Source organism: Gigantopelta aegis, chromosome 13, assembly GCF_016097555.1.
Source record: "Gigantopelta aegis isolate Gae_Host chromosome 13, Gae_host_genome, whole genome shotgun sequence".
Taxonomy (NCBI): Eukaryota; Metazoa; Mollusca; class Gastropoda; order Neomphalida; family Peltospiridae; genus Gigantopelta; species Gigantopelta aegis.
Window position 1 is genome coordinate 9,836,483 of NC_054711.1, and position 18,520 is coordinate 9,855,002.

Below are 18,520 nucleotides of genomic sequence, written 5' to 3' on the forward strand. Positions count from 1 at the left end.
TGTTTCTCTGTATTTGTGTGTGGTGGTGGTGGTGCTGGAGGTGGTGCTGGTGGTGGCGGTGGTGGTGGTGGTGTGTGCGTGCGTGCGTGTGTGCCTGTGTGTGTACACAAGTCATTATAAGTATTACATTTCTTTCTGAATGTCCTTAATGGATATAGTAAAACAAAAAATGTTAAACTAACAAGTCGTCTAGAAAGTACAATTTAAAATATTTCGAGGTAAACACTATAATTAGATTTTAAGCATATAAAAATCATAACCACATTTCAATTTCTAAATGTAAAAATGCATTACATTGTGTGATTATTTTATAGTTAAATTTAAAAGCATTTTACCTTCACTGTTTGTTGAGTTTCCGAGATTATTTTGGTTCAGATGGTGTTTTTGTTATCTCAGCTGAGTACTAAATCTCATAAAATGTATTTTTGTAAATATCTACCTCCTGTATATTTGTCACATTGCGATGGAATACTGCGACAGGGTATATTTTAATTTTGTTGAATCAAAGGTAAGTAATACAGTTTGCATACTTTAGAGAGTTCGATGATGTTACTGATTTATTGATTATATTATTTGTCATGATTCCAGTCAAATGTTTTACTATTTTTAAATGTGATTGATCATTAATTCAAATAGGTGATATTATGCTCTGAAAAACGATGCAGAGATAACACGTGATTTAAAAAAAATTATTATGCGGTGTGTATATATATATACACATATATATACAGAGAGAGAGAGAGAGAGAGAGAGAGAGAGAGAGAGAGAGAGAGAAGAGAGAGAGAGAGAGAGAGAGAGACAGACAGACACAGATACGTAGATACATACATACATGCGTATACGTACGCACGCACACACACACACACACACACACACACACACACACACACACACAAACACTCATACACGGAAATAGCCTATGATATCTAAACAGATAGTCTCTGTCAAGTACAGACGTATCCGAGCAGTACAGACGTTGCAGAATTTTTTTATAAAATGGTGTCTTAGTTTTATTTAATTTTCCAGATAACTGTACAACACACGGGTCATCATGAAATGTTTGATATTAAACCTGGTGGTTTGGCTGCTGATCTATATATGTCTGCGTAACATTGATGGATCACGTGTTAGTGTTTATTATGCTGAAGAGTTCACCGGAGCGGTGCATGAATATACGAAAACGTTCGAAAATGTGCGGTCAGAAATATCTTGTGCAGTTTCCTGCTCCAGAGACCCAGATTCATGTAAAACCTGGTACTACAACACACAAAAAGAAACCTGTCACATCCAAACCGCCGCTGTGAGTGTGAAAACATTTCAATATCTATAAAACAAACCCATCAATAATAATACTAATGTGGCAGATGATGTTTTAATATTGTGTAAATATGTAATTTGTTATTTTAATATTTCGCAGGTATTTGTCAGATATTGTTGTCTGCCAAATAGTATTTATTCTATTAGTTTTCTCAGTCAGGTACCCTTTATCTGATTGGCTAATAGCACTGCATGCTTTTCACGTGCACACACTACATGAACAGCAGACATGTTTGACGGGTTTTGACAGGCGACAGATCAGAATACATTATAGGTACAAATTAATTTCTTTCTTTTAGTTAAACATTATTAATAATATATATAAATATATTGCTCACATACTAGCGAATTAATGCAGATAAATGATTACATTGTTTTGATAATAATATAACTAATTGTGCAAGTTCTAGGAGTCCTACGACTAAGTATAACAAACTACTAAATGTTTTAAATTATTTCTAAAAAGGAATCATATAAATATATTATATCAATAACACTTAATTCTTCAGCGTAAAGATATGTTTGTATTTTAAACATCAACTTATTTTAATATTTCCACTATCATAATTGTACGAAGATATGCGTGTATGATTTATGAGTGTATGCTGTGCCAATGTTTTATTTTGTTGCAGGTTCGTAAGCATCTGTAGTTTATGATGCTTAATAGTTTATAATTTATTCCCCAGGTTTTCACACTCTTGTTGACCACCGGCATTGTTTACGCTCGTGTACCACACATACAGGGTATGACATAGTTAGTTAGTAATCAAGCAGTTATTTCAATTAATTATTAATCTTAAACTTCATTATAACATAATTGTAATATTTAATATAGTAAAGTATTTTTTGTATTCTGACAACATTCCACAGTAATTTATTTTAAGTCAATTAGGTTAATGTATTCACTAAATCTCAACCATTTGTTATTCTTGTAATTACCTCCCCTTGGAATTGATTATCCCGATATCTATCATATACATGTAGGTGTGGACCAAAATGTTATTCAGGTTTAGTTTAATCAAACAGATTGTTTGATTAGGAAGATATTATAGTTTAGTAGATGTTACTTATAACCGTGACATTAATGGGATACGAATTGAAATGTTATATCTTTTTTTAATATTGATGACCGGTGATGGACATATTTTTATGATGTTGTGATTGACATGTATGATCGAACTATTTTTATGACGATGATTTTTATGACGCATACATGTAATTATTTATAATGAACGCCTGTTATATATTGTATATTTTATTCTTCCAGGGCGTTGTTTGCAATGACATAATGAACTTTATGAAGTAAATCATTTCCAAACGTCGTGACGTGTTGTTTTCGTCCTTTGAACCCTGTTACACTAATGATAACAAACTTTCTGAGAGTACTGTTAAAGCAATACATGTCCCTTACCGGGCCCAACAATTTTTCGTATCTCTTGAATTCACGGGTCATACCTCTATGAAAAGTGAGTAAATCAACAGGGATTTTAAACTTGATCTGTAACAGTACATGATAAAGCTACACAAAATTTCAGGCCGATATCTCAAGGCATTCTAAAAATAAAAATCTGGAAAAACTATGTGGGTCAGGCGGACTGACAGACAGACAGACGGACAGACAGACAGAGAAACGGACAGACCGACAAAAAAACAGACATACAGACAGAGAAACGGACGGACGGACGAACAGACATACATACAGACAGAACAGACTGGCAGAGAAACGGACGGACGGACGGACAGACAGACGGACATACAGACATACTAACAGACAGACGGACGGACGGACGGACAGAGAAACAGACAGAAGGTCGGAGATGAAACCTCTTGTCATCTCCGGTTGAACAAGCAGTGGACTAATAATCAAACAAATCATTAACAGTTGGACGAAAAGGAGTATCACCCCACTTGGTAAAATTGCATTAATCAAATCTTTATTAAATTCTAAACTCTGTTATCTTTTACTTACATTACCCAATGGCTCAGGTGATTTTTCAAGATGAACACAATACGATTCATTTGTTTTAATTTGTGTGAAATAGAAAGCCAGATAGAATTAAAAGAGACACTCTGTGTAAACCAGTCCAAGAAAGAGACCTTAATATGATAAATGTGTTAAATTACGTGAAATATTTAAAGATCAAATATTTAAAGAGATCAAATATTTAAAGATCAAGTGGATACGTAGGTTCCTTAGTCAAGAATCAAGATGGAAGCATTTACTGATAAGAAAGTACCCTAAATTTGAAATTTTTGCTGTTTTTGGAAATGACTACTCTAACATTATAGTTAAAAATATTTCAAATTTGTTTTCGGAAGATTGTTTAACAGCTTATGATAATTGTGTGGAAGAACATCCAAGTAACAGAATTTTGAGATTACCTGTCTGAACCATTTTCTTTAATAATAATATTAGAATCGGCTTTCAATCTTTAGTCAAGCACAACTGGTTACACAAGGGTATAGCACAAGTTTGTGATTTGTACGACGAGAATGGAGAATATCTTTCTCTGGATGTTTTTAAAGATGTGCATGATATTAATGCCTCTTGTTTTGGACTATTTTGGAATTGTTCATGCTTTTAAACAATATCTTAAGAATTTGAATTTCAAGACTGAACACACTATTATATCTTTAGATGATACTCCTGTTATACGTAAATTGTTTTCCGCGAATAAAGGCGCAAAACCGTATTATTATGTTTTGGAGTCATCGACGATTAGTAATAAGGCTAAAACAAAATGGGAAAATCAATTTGAATCTGAACTCAAGTGGTCTAACATTTAGTAAAACTTTTTAAAACAACTCTATAAACTGAGCTCCAATGGTTTCAGTATAGAATATTAAATAGAATATTAACAACCAACACATTTTTATATACAATAAACATAGGAAATGAAGATAAATGTACATTTTCTTCTGGGCAAAGGGAAACTTTGACACACCTGCTTTGGGAGTGTAAAATTGTTTTAAAAATTTGGTTAAATTTTATGCACCGGATTGAGGCAATTTGTACCCAGGCAAATAAGATGATTCGCTTTAAAGAAATGGTTATTCCTGTCCGTTAAACTAACATGTAATAACAGATGTAGAATTTAATTTTGAATTGTTATTTGAAAAAATTCACATTTATAAATACAAAGTACAAAAAAATCAAATCTTAACTTTACACATTTCCAAAAGGAAATTCAATGTAGATATGCAATAGAACAATCAGACTATCGGCAAAACATAGCATTCATTTGCTTAAAAATAAATAGATATTGTATTTTTCACTTTTTCAATGGAAAGTCCAATTAATTATCCTGCCTGTGGGATGGTACATATTATAAAAAGATCCTTGCTACAAATGGAAACTTGTAGCTGGTTTTCTCTCTAAAACTATAAGTCAAAATTACGATCCAATAGCCGATGATTAATAAACTACTGTTCTCTAGTGGTGTCGTTAATCAAAACAAACGTTCCGGATTAAGGAGAAACGGAATTAGCGCTATTATATTGCGATCCAAAATCTCTTAATAATATCTATACCTGAATGACTGTACAGTATTGTTCATGCGATAATGCTCTACACATATTGTTTTCAGACTAAAACACACCAAAGCAGAGTCAGTTCGTCCCATGGTCAGACATCGTGGAAACAATGGAACCTGGAGGACACACAGCCTAGAGGTACCCGTTTCTTATATTATATCAAATATTGTTGGCCAAAATGTTTACATGTCCTAGTAACACTGATAAGCCCCGACATCCTTGGGAATCCAGTAAAAAAAAAATTGTTTTGTTTAACGATACTACTAGAGCACATTGATTAATAATCATCGGCTATTGTATGTCAAACATTTGGTAATTTCGACATTTAGTCTTAGAAAGGAAACCCACTACATTGTTCCATTAGGGATCTTTTATATGCACCATCTCAAGGACAGGATAGCACATACCACAGCATTTGATATATCAGTCGTGGTACACTGGTTGGAACGAGAAATAGCCCAATGAGCTCACCGACGGGGATCGATCCCAAACCGACCATGCATCAAGCGGTCGCTTTATCACTGGATTACGTCCCGCCCTAAAATGTTAACAGGTTCTAGTAAAACGGACAATCACTGACATCCGTAGGAATGGAGTAGGTCAGTGTCTGAGGGGTTAAACAAATATTAGAATGATGAGAAACACGTTTAATATATAGTCAGTAATATTTTATGCAGAAAAATATATTAGATATGTAATTACAATCGTTAAAAAGTCTCTGTTAGTCGATAACATGTTAAAAATTGCAGCAAACTCAGGAATGTCCCTTTAAGTAGCACTGGCAAATCTCATTGGTATTGTCTTTATGTGTAATACATTGATTGTTAATTATTTTGTTAGACTTACTGAACAGCAATTTCAACAGAAATTAAAATAAAAAATTGACTCCTGTATTAAATCCACTTCAAAAAGTAAAATATTTCCAATTTTTAAAAATTCCAAATTTTGTGTTTGGATTTTTGGAACAGTTTTTATATATATATATATATATATATATATATATATATATATATATATATATATATATATACATACAAAGCCCGTTACTTTTTCCGTGGATCCTGCCTGGTGTACGTTTAATGCATGAGGAAATGCTATACTGTTGAAAATATGTAAACATTTTAATTATGTTGCCAAATCAAATATATCATTTATAAGTTTAATATAGTGGAAGTCTATGTTTCCATTAATGCGGCTCGGTCCGTTATACCTCCAGCCAGTGCAACATGGTTGAAATAACAATTTGAAGGAAAAAAGACTAAAAAAAGCAAAAAACAAAAAAACCAAACAGGTCTATGCATTTTAAAAATTAGTTCATATATACCAGAACCCATACAGGTCTATGCATTTTCATATGTTCATATATCAATACTATTTGTAAAAGGTTTCGGTAAATATTTCTGTACTTAGGAAATACAAATATTTATTAGATCGACAAACATTATTTAAAATATATGTAACTTTTATCCGACCGGTATTAGGATATTCGTCGGAAGTATGGGATGGGTGTTCGTTAGTCGAGGAAGACATTGTTGATAAAGTACAATTAGAAGCCGCCAGATTAATCACAGGTCTGCCTAAATTTGCATCCATAAAGGCTTTGTATTACAAAACTGGATTAGCAACACTTACTTCAAGGCGTAAATTCAAAGAGCTGTGCACAATGTTTGAAATAATGAAAGGTATGGCGCCTGATTTTATGATACACAGTATCCCACACAAAAAAAAAGAGTCCCTTACATGTTGAGAAATCGAAATGATATTTCTTTACACCTTTCTAGAACCGATTTACTTCCATCGTCATTTATCCATTCGACTTGACCGGCCTCGGTGGCGTCGTGGTTAGGCCATCGGTCTGCAAGCTGGTAGGTACTGGGTTCGGATCCATGGGATTTTTTTATCCAGATACCGACTCCAAACCCTGGGTGAGTGCTCCGCAAGGCTCAATGGGTAGGTGTAAACCACTTGCACCGACCAATGATCCATAACCGGATCAACAAAGGCCATGGTCTGTGCTATCCTGGCTGTAGGAAACGCAAATAAAAGATCCCTTGCTGCCTGTCGTAAAAGAGTAGCCTATGTGGCGACAGTGGGGTTCCTCTAAAAAAAACCAGTGTCAGAATGACCATATGTTTGACGTCCAATAGCCGATGATCAAATAAGAAAAAAATCAATGTGCTCTAGTAGCGTCGTTAAATTTACTTTTTATCCATTCGACAATTAAATTTTGGAAAAACCTATGAGCTGAAATTCGAAACTGTCAAAACATAATTTCAATTAAAAAAGAAATAATACCCGATGCCCCATGCGTTGCACCAAACTATTCATTTGGTAATAGAAGAGAAAATGTATCGCATACCATGTTCAAACACGGGTGTAGTTTTTTAAAAGCAGGCTTATATCGAGTTGGCCTTAGCACCGATTCTTTGTGTAGTTCTGGATATAATTTCGAGAACAATTTTAATATTTTTTGGTGAATACATTTGATATGAAAGGCACTCATTCATTGCAAAGATTTCAGCCAATAGATTTACAACCGGTTTTAAATGGTAAAAGTGCTCTAAGTGAAGAAGGCAATAAAGAAATATTTTGTTCATATACATAACTAAACAAATGAAACAAAACGTTTCCCTTAATTAGCAAATAATGTATGGATTTAAATAAGAGAGAGAGAGAGAGAGAGAGAGAGAGAGAGAGAGAGAGAGAGAGAGAGAGAGAGAGAGAGAGAGAGAGAGAGAGAGAGAGAGAGAGATATAGAGAGAGAGAGAGACAAGAGAGATAGATAGAGAGAGAGATATATATATATATATATATATAATATATATATAGATAATAGAGAGATATATAGAGAGAGAGATATATATATATATATATATATATATATATATACATACACACACTCACTATAAAACCAATGGTGTGCTATATATTTGACGCACCCCGTACCCGCATCGATTAATGGACATACATCGTATCCCAAAACATAAGGTAGGATATTTTTTAATCGATTACAAATCGATCATTGTTGATTTTGTTTACGGGTTTTTTTTCTTCGTTTTTTTGGCGGGGTGGGGGGGTGCATGTATGTGTGTTGTTGTTGCTTTTTATGTTTGTTTGTTGTTTGCTTGTTTGTTTTAAATTCGTGTTCGATCGCAAAATCCCATTCGATTATTGAAATTAATTCAAAACGAGGATCTACATTTTAATTTTAATAAAAATGCATTCGACAGAATTTGCCTCTTTCTTCTTTTGCGTACAAGTTATACAGTGTTGATCATACTTAAGATTTGTAGTCCAGTTGTGTTGAAACATGCCGCTGTCTGTAGGACCTTTGGCAACTTTAAAATGTTTTTGCAACGTAGAAAACTGCTCACATACGGCAAACGTGAGCCTGCACACCACACAAATTTTAGTCTAGTACATGTAACTTACGGAACAAATATAAAACCCAAAAATTATCTCTTTAACAACATGCAGTCTCTCTCTCTCTCTCTCTCTCTCTCTCTCTCTCTCTCTCTCTCTCTCTCTCTCGCATGCGAATCGGCTCCCAATTGGCATGTTCTGTTTTTAAATATACTCTTCAAAAGAAGAAACGCAAAACCACATTGTCGTAACATTTGGAGAATTGATTTAATTATTGAATGGTGAGTCCGATAATTACCAAATGTTGCAGGATTGTTCACAATCTAGTCCATTGTGAGTAAGTGATAGGACACACCACCAAGGTCAAGGTCATCTGGAGTCAATACCGGGTGTGGCCTCCGCGTGTGTTGACAACTGCCTGGCATCGCCTGCCCATTGAAGCAACCAGAGTACGGATGACGTCCCGGGGGATGGTGGCCCACTCGGCCTGCAAGGCTGCTGCCAGCTCGGGCAGGGTCTGGGGCTGTGGTTGTCGCTGTCGGAGGCGTCGGTCCAACTCGTCCCATAGATGCTCAATTGGGTTCAAATCCGGTGATATCGATGGCCAAGGAAGGACATTAATGTTGTTGTTCTGTAGGAAAGCCGTTGTGAGACGTGCTGTGTGAGGCCTGGCGTTGTCATGTTGGAACACTGCGTTGGCGTTGGCCATAACTGGAACGATGTGTGGCCGGAGGATCTGGTCAATGTAGCCCTGTGCATTCAGGTTGCCCTGCACGTGGACCAGGTCAGTTCTGCCAGTGTGTGAGATGGCTGCCCACACCATGACACTACCCCCGCCGAATCTGTCCACTTCCTGCACGCAGTTTGCCGCATAACGTTCACCACGACGCCTATACACGCGACATCTTCCATCATGACGTCGGAGCAGAAATCGGGACTCGTCACTGAACCACACCTGTCTCCATCGCAGTTGAGGCCATTGTCGATGAATCTGGCACCACTGCAGTCGGAGTCGACGGTGTTGTGGTGTTAAGATGACACCTCGAACTGGACGTCTGGCACGAATTCCTACCTCACGTAGGCGGTTCCGTACGGTCTGGTCGGATATCCTGCGCAAACCTGGTATTGCTGCGGCTGTGGAGGTGGCAGTAGTCAATCGTTCCCGAAGGTGGCGTACCCGGATGTAGCGGTCCTGCCCGGGGGTAGTGACCCGTGGTCGACCGGATCTAGGGAGGTCACGTGTTGATCCATGTTGCTGGTAACGGTCCCACAGTCTGGAGATGGTGCTTGGGGACACATGGAATGCCCTGGCAACGGCCGTTCTGGATTCGCCTGCGTCTAGTCGGCCGATGGCATTGTTTCTCTGCGGTTCACTGAGACGTGGCATGTCCTGGATTGTCAACTGTCGGCCAGATACAGAGGCCATGCAAGCGAACACCCTGCACTTTTATACTGTCGGTGTTCATGTTGCACGTGCAGACAACGCACGTGCAGTGGTGACATGGTTTGCACGTGGCTGCGTTTTTGCGAATATTCACATTTTGGAACTTTATTGTACAGTAGCTGCGTTTTATCGAATGTAACCGTGGGAATGTGTTTGGGACATGCAATGACCTTATATTCACAAAGCATGAACCGGTAGGAAACATAAAATCGGAGTTATAACCCATTTGTACCCTTTTGCGTTTCTTTTTTTGAAGAGTATATTAATATGAAGATCGGTGGTTATCTTTTTGTTTTTTCCAGAATGGATATAGAAATTCAGGGACACGTAAAGATGCAAATTGTAGTTGGTTCTGAAATGGACTATAACATCAGGTTCATGATCCGAGAAAATGGACAGATGGTTCCTAAAGTGATTATCCCTGGCAAACTAGAAACAGCAAAACCATTGGAAATTAAACTTTCCTTGGGAATTAATTACTTTCAGGTAGGACTTTTACTTTGGGTACTGGAGGTCAAACATTGGTAATTTTACGTATAGTGTTAGAGAGGAAACTCGCTACGTTTTTACATTAGTAGCAAGTGATTTTGTGTATGTAAGATTTTTACTTCGGGCATATATACTCTTCAAAAAAAGTCGGGGAACCTGAAATATTAATGTTAATATCAAATATTAGACCGAACATACGTTTTGACCATTGACACCCTAGTAAAGAACGTTCAGGTCTGTTTATCAACACACCGAAACACACTCTATAGTTTGCACGTGCATCACGCAGTTGCCCCATACACGTGCGTGGGGTATCGTTCTCGATTTTGATAATTTCCAGGAAGGTCTTTTTCATTCTGTTGATCATACAGTTGTTATTATTATTTTTTTAGTCATTGTTATTGTTTGAATTTGCAATGCGATGAGCGCCTACGGGCTATTGGCATGCTGTTAACGGGCAGAAGTCTGCGTGAAGTGACCAACACCTTCAATGTTTCGATTATGGAACAGGTGCCAACAAACTCAAAATGTTGACGATCGACTCCGTTCAGGTCGTCCCAGGGCAACGATAGGAGTACAGGATCGATTCATCCGTAACCAGGCTCTAAGAAATTGAGCTAAAACGGCAAATCAAATTGTTGCAAACCTTCATCAGGCTACTGGTGTCGGAGTTACGGGTCAGACGATTAGAAATCGTCTTCATACCGCCCATCTTCATGCTCGACGGCTCCGGGTTGTGTCTACCTTGACAAATCGTCGCATTGCCCACAGACGTGTATGGTGTAGGAAGCTTCAGAACTGGGGTATTCGTCGCTGGTCACGTGTCATGTTTTGAGATGAGTCCCTATTCACTTTGGACTTCCTTGACAGACGTGGTCGGGTCTGGTGACGACGAAATGAACGGCACGCCAACGTCACAATGTGATTTCATGACAGATTTGGCGGTGGAACGGTTATGGTGTGGGGGATCACTATGACTGACAGAACCCCCTCCATATTGTGCAAGGAAGGGTCACTGGGTAGTACTACCGGGACAACATAGTGACACCCTCTGCTGTCCAGTTTCCTAGGCGCGTGGGTCGACGGGTTTTTTTTCAGGACGACAATGCCCGTGCTCACCGTGCACGAATTATCAATGCTCACCTCTAGCAGCACAACATCCATCGAATGCCATGGCCAGCAATGAGCCCAGACCTGTCCCCCATTGAACACGTATGGGACATGATAGGGAGACGTGTGCGTCAACGTCAAAGACCGCCGACCACGTTAGCGGAACTTGGTCAGGCGCTGCAAGAGGAGTGGAACAGACTCTCTCAAATGGCCATTGGGAGACTCATATGCAGTATGTCTCGCTGACTGAATGAATGTCTGACACATCGTGGCGGTATCACCCACTATTGATAAAAAAAAAAAACGTCATCTTTCAAATTTCACTTCTGACCCCAATCGTCTTTCAAGATCTTTGGTGGCCATAAAACCTACTATAATGCTGAACTACCGGTTGTAATGTTTGCCTAATTAATTCACTATTATCATATAACAATTACCCACAGCTAATAAACCTTACAATTTTGGCAGTTGTAAATTCTTATTAGAGTTCCCCTACTTTTTTTTAAGAGTATATATATCAATTGGCAGTGGGATTTGTTTTCGGAGGGGCAGGGGTTAATGACTCCAGTGACCACTAGAGCACATTGATTCATTAATCATTGACTATTGAATGTATATCATTTGGTTATTCTTACGTAATAGTCGTAGAGAGGAAACCCGCTACATTTTTCCATTTTTCCATTAATAACAAGATATATTTTATTAGCACCATCCCACAGCCTTTGACATACCAGTCGGGATGCTTTGGCAGTGGTAATGTCTTAACATTTTCTAATTAAACTATAATTAAGCTAGTAATAAATTCGAGTATGGAATTTTACAAAACATAATAAAATAAGGTGTCACGTGAAATTTTAGAATATATTACTACTACAAAATGAATGAATGAATGAATGAATGAATGAATGTTTAACGACACCCAAGCATGAAAAATACATCGGCTATTGGGTGTCAAACGATGGTAATGCAAACAAATAAAGTGATGATGAACATCGATATAAAAATTCAAGATTTAAATAAAAACAGTGTAAAGAACTGTGCAAAAATACAAATATCACAGATAGATACTGACTTTTATTCAAAATTTCAATTGTATCTAGAAGAAAACAAGGGGATTTGTGCTGTATTGGCCATTCTCAAAAAAGTTTGTTTTATTTAACGACGCCACTAGAGCACATTGATTTTTTATCTTATCATCGGCTATTGGACGTCAAACATATGGTCATTTTGACACTTTTAAAGAGGAAACCCGCTGTCGCCACATAGGCTACTCTTTTTCCGACAGGCAGCAAGGGATCTTTTATTTGCGCTTCCCACAGGCAGGATAGCACAAACCATGGCCTTTGTTGAACCAGTTATGGATCACTGGTCGGTGCAAGTGGTTTACACCTACCCATTGAGCCTTGCGGAGCACTCACTCAGGGTTTGGAGTCGGTATCTGGATTAAAAATCCCATTCCTCGACTGGGATCCGAACCCAGTACCTACCAGCCTGTAGACCGATGGCCTGCCACGACGCCACCGAGGCCGGTGGCCATTCTCAAAGATAATGTTACACCCCTGCACCACGGTAAGGTTACAACACGCGCAGGGGGAATGAATGATTAACAACACCCCAGCAAACTATGGCAAATATAAACAGTAAGTGATGATCAACATCAATATAAAAATTCAAATAAAAACACAGTGTAAAGAACTGTTCAAAAAATACAAATATCACAGATAAATAAAATTATAATTTAGAGTAAAAATCTGTATCACGTAAAAATGTAAAACAAATTCTGGATGGAATCTAAATGAACCCATCACATTACGTTGGCCAAATATATCTTTTCGTGTTTCTTTAAGATGCTGACACTCCACCAAAATGTGGCGTACCGTCAGAGTACATTGACAGTGCTCACACTGAGGTGGAGGATCCTTCTTCAAAATAAATGAATGGGTCATGTAAGTATGACCGATGCGAGGACGACACAAGACTATTTCATCCTTCCTGCACTGTCTATAGGAGGACTGCCACTCTCCCAAGACTGGCTTGATAGCATGAAGCTTGTTCGCAACCGCACCATCCCAATCATGTTGCCAAGTCGAAAAGATAAATTCGTTGATATTATGTTTAAAATCAGTATAAGGCACACCAACTCTGGCATGAGGTAAATCCAAAGCAGACTTGGCAGCTGAATCTGCCTTTTCATTACTCCTGATACCAACATGGCTGTGCACCCAACAAAATGCAATAACTTTATTGGCAATAGATTAAACAACACACTGTCGTTAAACATGCATTCGTAAGGCGGGGTGTATTCCATTGGTAAAACACTCGCTTGATGCGCGGTCGGTCTAGGCTCGATCCCCATCAGTGGGTTCATTGGACTATATCTCGTTCTAACCAATGCACCACGATTGGTATACCAAAGGGCGATCGATCTCACACCAGGCGAGTGCTGTACCACTGAGCTACGTCCCACTCCTTACAGAATCAAAGCAACATTCTATCAAAAGTATATGGGGGAACTTTGATTAACCAATATATTGTCAGAACCAAAACAACTGTTTGAAATCTAGATTAGCTAAATTACTTCTCTGATTAACCCTTTGTGTTCTATAGGCACGTTAGTTTTGGTGTTGGATGCAAATGATATTTTTGTGTCGGGTGGAAATAAAATTCCATACATTTCGTCAGTATAATATTTAATGACCGTTATACCACAGCTAGATATATATTGTAAAGTGCTTTCTTCATCATTATACTTCATTAAGAGGTGACAGTCATAGCTTTTAAAGGGACATTATTGACTGTACAGACATTTAAATATGTCCCCTGCTAACAAGGCTTTTAAAGGGACATTACTGACTGTACAGACATTTAAATATGTCCCCTGCTAACAAGGCTTTTAAAGGGACATTACTGACTGTACAGACATTTAAATATGTCCCCTGCTAACAAGGCTTTTAAAGGGACATTACTGACTGTACAGACATTTAAATATGTCCCCTGCTAACAAGGCTTTTAAAGGGACATTACTGACTGTACAGACATTTAAATATGTCCCCTAAACACTTTTACTTTTCTTCGTTCGTCAAACTAAACTGAAATTGATTGACTGATCAACCAAAATCGTAATATACCTAGTAACTGGCATACTAGCTAATAGACTGACTAACACAATCACTGACTGATTGACTGATCGACCAACATACTAATATACTTAGTGACTGGCATGCTAGCTAACAGATTGACTAACACAATCACTGACTGATTGACTGATCGACCATCATACTAATAGACTTAGTGATTGACATACTAGCTAATAGATTGACTAACACAATGATTGACTGATCGACCAACATACTAATAGACTTAGTGACTGACATACTAGATTGACTAACACAATCACTGACTGATTGATCGACCAACATACCAATAGACTTATTAAGTGGCATATTAGCTAACATATTTACCAACACAATTTAAAAAATCGCTCGCGTCGCACGCGTCCGGTTAGAATACAGCTTTAGGATACAGTTTAACCTGACGCGTTGATTTCAATTGCTGCATCCTAACCGCACCCGTACGGCGCGACACATTCATGTAGTCGAGCGCGCGACACAATACGGATAGGAATTGTGGTTTTTTTGTTGTTTTTTTCTTTTTTTTTCTTTCGCGCGACACGATTAATCAAACAACTTTTACTTGGCGGTTTCATCATTTAAAAAGAAAACTGACGTTATGGCCGCGTCTGGTTAGGATATAAATATTATTGCGTCGCTCGCATCACTCGTGTCGCAAGCGTCTGGTTAGTATACAGCTTTAGAATATAAATATTATCACGTCGCTCGCAGCCAGTTAGGATACAGCTTTAAAGGCATATTGTCACAGACCACTTACCTATTTAATGGGCTAACAAAACTACCTGAACAAAAATAATTTGATTTGTACTTAAATGTACTTTATTCAACCATCTTCATAACCACCATACTCCATTTATTAATGACATTTTGTAAAAATAATTGAATTATGGCAATGGTCCATAATTCAAAATCTAAAATTGCCAAGAAGGATGACATGGATTTCACTCCATCATGGTTCAGTTATGGTGATGTATGTGATAACTAGATTTGGTTTCCAAACAATGTAATTTTTATTTATTATCCATTTTTAGAGAAATAAGGTCCTTAAATCCGTGACAGTATGCCTTTAAAAACGATTGCAATAAGGTTTCTTTTCCAGGCGATTTTTCTAATAAGAGTCTGAAACATTGTGTGTTTAAAATATATATATATATATATATATATAAGTCTGATGTTAGTGTATTAAAGTAACAGACGCAATAGTCCGACTCGCAGGGAACGCCTTTTTCCATACAGGTTATTTATTTCTGAGGCGATTAATTTCAAAATGGCACACAAATTATTATTATTATTATTATTATTATTATTATTATTTATTCAAAAACACTTTACTTTCTTCTTAAGTGAAACCAAATTGAAATTATTTTTAAAAAAAACCCAACATTTTTGTAGGATTTGTTTTGTTTTGTTTTGTAATGTGTTAATGTGTTTTGCGTGTTAATATAAGTAATGTTTGATTCCAATTACCATGAAGGGACGGGACGTAGCCCAGTGGTAAAGCGTCCTAAACGTTTTATAAGCACCAGGCCAGGGGTGTCTTGTCGGTTCCTTTTTATGATTATTATTTGTTTTATGATTATTATAATTATTATTATTATTATTATTATAATTATTATTATCATTATTATTATTATTATTATTATTATTATTATTATTATATGTATTATTATACTATTATTTAATGCGTGTTCATTGTTTTGTGTTGTACTGCCATAGCCAACTCATTGAGATGAATTTATATTTTGCTATAAGTGTTTTGCAATAAACTAAACTAAGGAGGACAGCCACTCTCAAGGAGGTCCTTTACTGAATATTTTATCCCTTTCTTATGGGAGGATTGCCACTCCATGAGTAGTTTACTAAATCAAATCTAGCACTGGACAGAGCTCGCTATATAAAAAAGAAAAAGAAAAAAGAATAAGAACAGCTGTGATAACATGCACGCATGAATTACTGCTATAACAGTGATGATATCAGGTGTAAGTTCAGTTGACCGCTAGTCGCTAACGTTCGCGAGACTGGTTTTTACGCTGCACAGTAAAGCGAATCATCACTTCGATAGCCAGTCTAGTCAAAATAGTTTGCAAACGTTAGCGAAAAAAAGGCTGGCTTAACGTGGAGAAGGTGTTCGCGTCATAGATACTGCCACCGCTATAAGCGTACAAGAAATGGGGCCAGGGGGGTGGCAACTCCCCTTTCCTCAATACTGGAGCAAATCCTCAAATTCGGATTAAAAAAAGATAGATATTTTCGGGCAAAATGAGCTAACCTCAAACTTTTTGATCGTGTATTTCCATCATTCTACCCACAATGTTAGTTGTATTCCATGTAAAAGTGCTTAGTGTTTCGTTTGCAACCCTATATAGCTGTTTGACAGTAATGCTAATATGAATAAATGTATCCAGATTCTGGCATTTTCATTTAATTCGGGCAAAAAGCAACTCTACCACCGACCAACCCCCACCCCGACCCCCTACACAGCACATTACAGTTTTGAGCTTGTTAATGACATATATACCACATTACAGTTTTGAGCTTGATAATGACTTATCGTGTAGCACATTAGAGTTTTTAACTTTTTAATGACTTACTGAATAGCACATTACAGTTTTGAGCGTGTTCATGACTTAACGTATAGCACATTACAGTTTTTGGTTTGTTAATGACATATCGTATAGCGCATTACAGTTTTGAGCTGGTTAATGACTTATCGTATAGCGCATTACAGTTTTGAGCTTGTTAATGACAGATCGTATAGCGCATTACAGTTTTGAGCTTGTTAATGACTTATCGTGTAGCACATTACAGTTTTGAGCTTGTTAATGACTTATCGTGTAGCAAATTAGAGTTTTGAACTTGGTAATGACTTACCGAATAGCACATTACAGTTTTGGGCATGTTCATGACTTATCGTATAGCGCATTACAGTTGTGTGCTTGTTAATGACTTACCGAATAGCACATTACAGCTTGGAGCTTGTTACTGACATATCGTATAGCACATTACAGTTTTTTGTTTGTTAATGACTTATCCTATAGCACATTACAGTTTTTTGTTTGTTAATGACTTATCCTATAGCACATTACAGTTTTGTGTTTGTCAATGACTTATCGTATAGCACATTACAATTTTGTGTTTGTTAACGACTTATCGTATAGCACATTACAGTTTTGTGTTTGTTTATGACTTATCATATAGCACATTACAGTTTTGTGCATGTTAATGATTTATCGTATAGCACATTACAGTTTTGAGATTGTTAATGACTTTCGTATAGCACATTAGCTTTGAGCATGTTAATGCCTTATTATATAGCACATTGCAGTTTTGAGATTGTTAATGACCTATCGTATAGCACATTACAGTTTTTGGTTTGTTAATGACATATCGTATAGCGCATTACAGTTTTGAGCTGGTTAATGACTTATCGTATAGCGCATTACAGTTTTGAGCTTGTTAATGACAGATCGTATAGCGCATTACAGTTTTGAGCTTGTTAATGACTTATCGTCTAGCACATTACAGTTTTGAGCTTGTTAATGACTTATCGTGTAGCACATTAGAGTTTTGAACTTGGTAATGACTTACCGAATAGCACATTACAGTTTTGAGCATGTTCATGACTTATCGTATAGCGCATTACAGTTGTGTGCTTGTTAATGACTTACCGAATAGCACATTGCAGTTTTGAGATTGTTAATGACCTATCGTATAGCACATTACAGTTTTTGGTTTGTTAATGACATATCGTATAGCGCATTACAGTTTTGAGCTGGTTAATGACTTATCGTATAGCGCATTACAGTTTTGAGCTTGTTAATGACAGATCGTATAGCGCATTACAGTTTTGAGCTTGTTAATGACTTATCGTATAGCACATTACAGTTTTGAGCTTGTTAATGACTTATCGTGTAGCACATTAGAGTTTTGAACTTGGTAATGACTTACCGAATAGCACATTACAGTTTTGAGCATGTTCATGACTTATCGTATAGCGCATTACAGTTGTGTGCTTGTTAATGACTTACCGAATAGCACATTACAGTTTGGAGCTTGTTACTGACATATCGTATAGCACATTACAGTTTTTTGTTTGTTAATGACTTATCCTATAGCACATTACAGTTTTTTG

The 18,520-nt window shown here is 37.1% G+C and overlaps 1 long non-coding RNA gene across 1 annotated transcript; it reads left to right on the top strand.

Annotated features, from left to right (window-relative positions):
• The first annotated feature begins 1,071 nt into the window (after positions 1 to 1,071).
• On the top strand, positions 1,072 to 2,638 carry LOC121387831. The gene is made up of 2 exons (XR_005959889.1): positions 1,072 to 1,300; positions 2,004 to 2,638. It is a non-coding gene; the product is annotated as an uncharacterized LOC121387831 (long non-coding RNA).
• Positions 2,639 to 18,520: the final 15,882 nt, after the last annotated feature.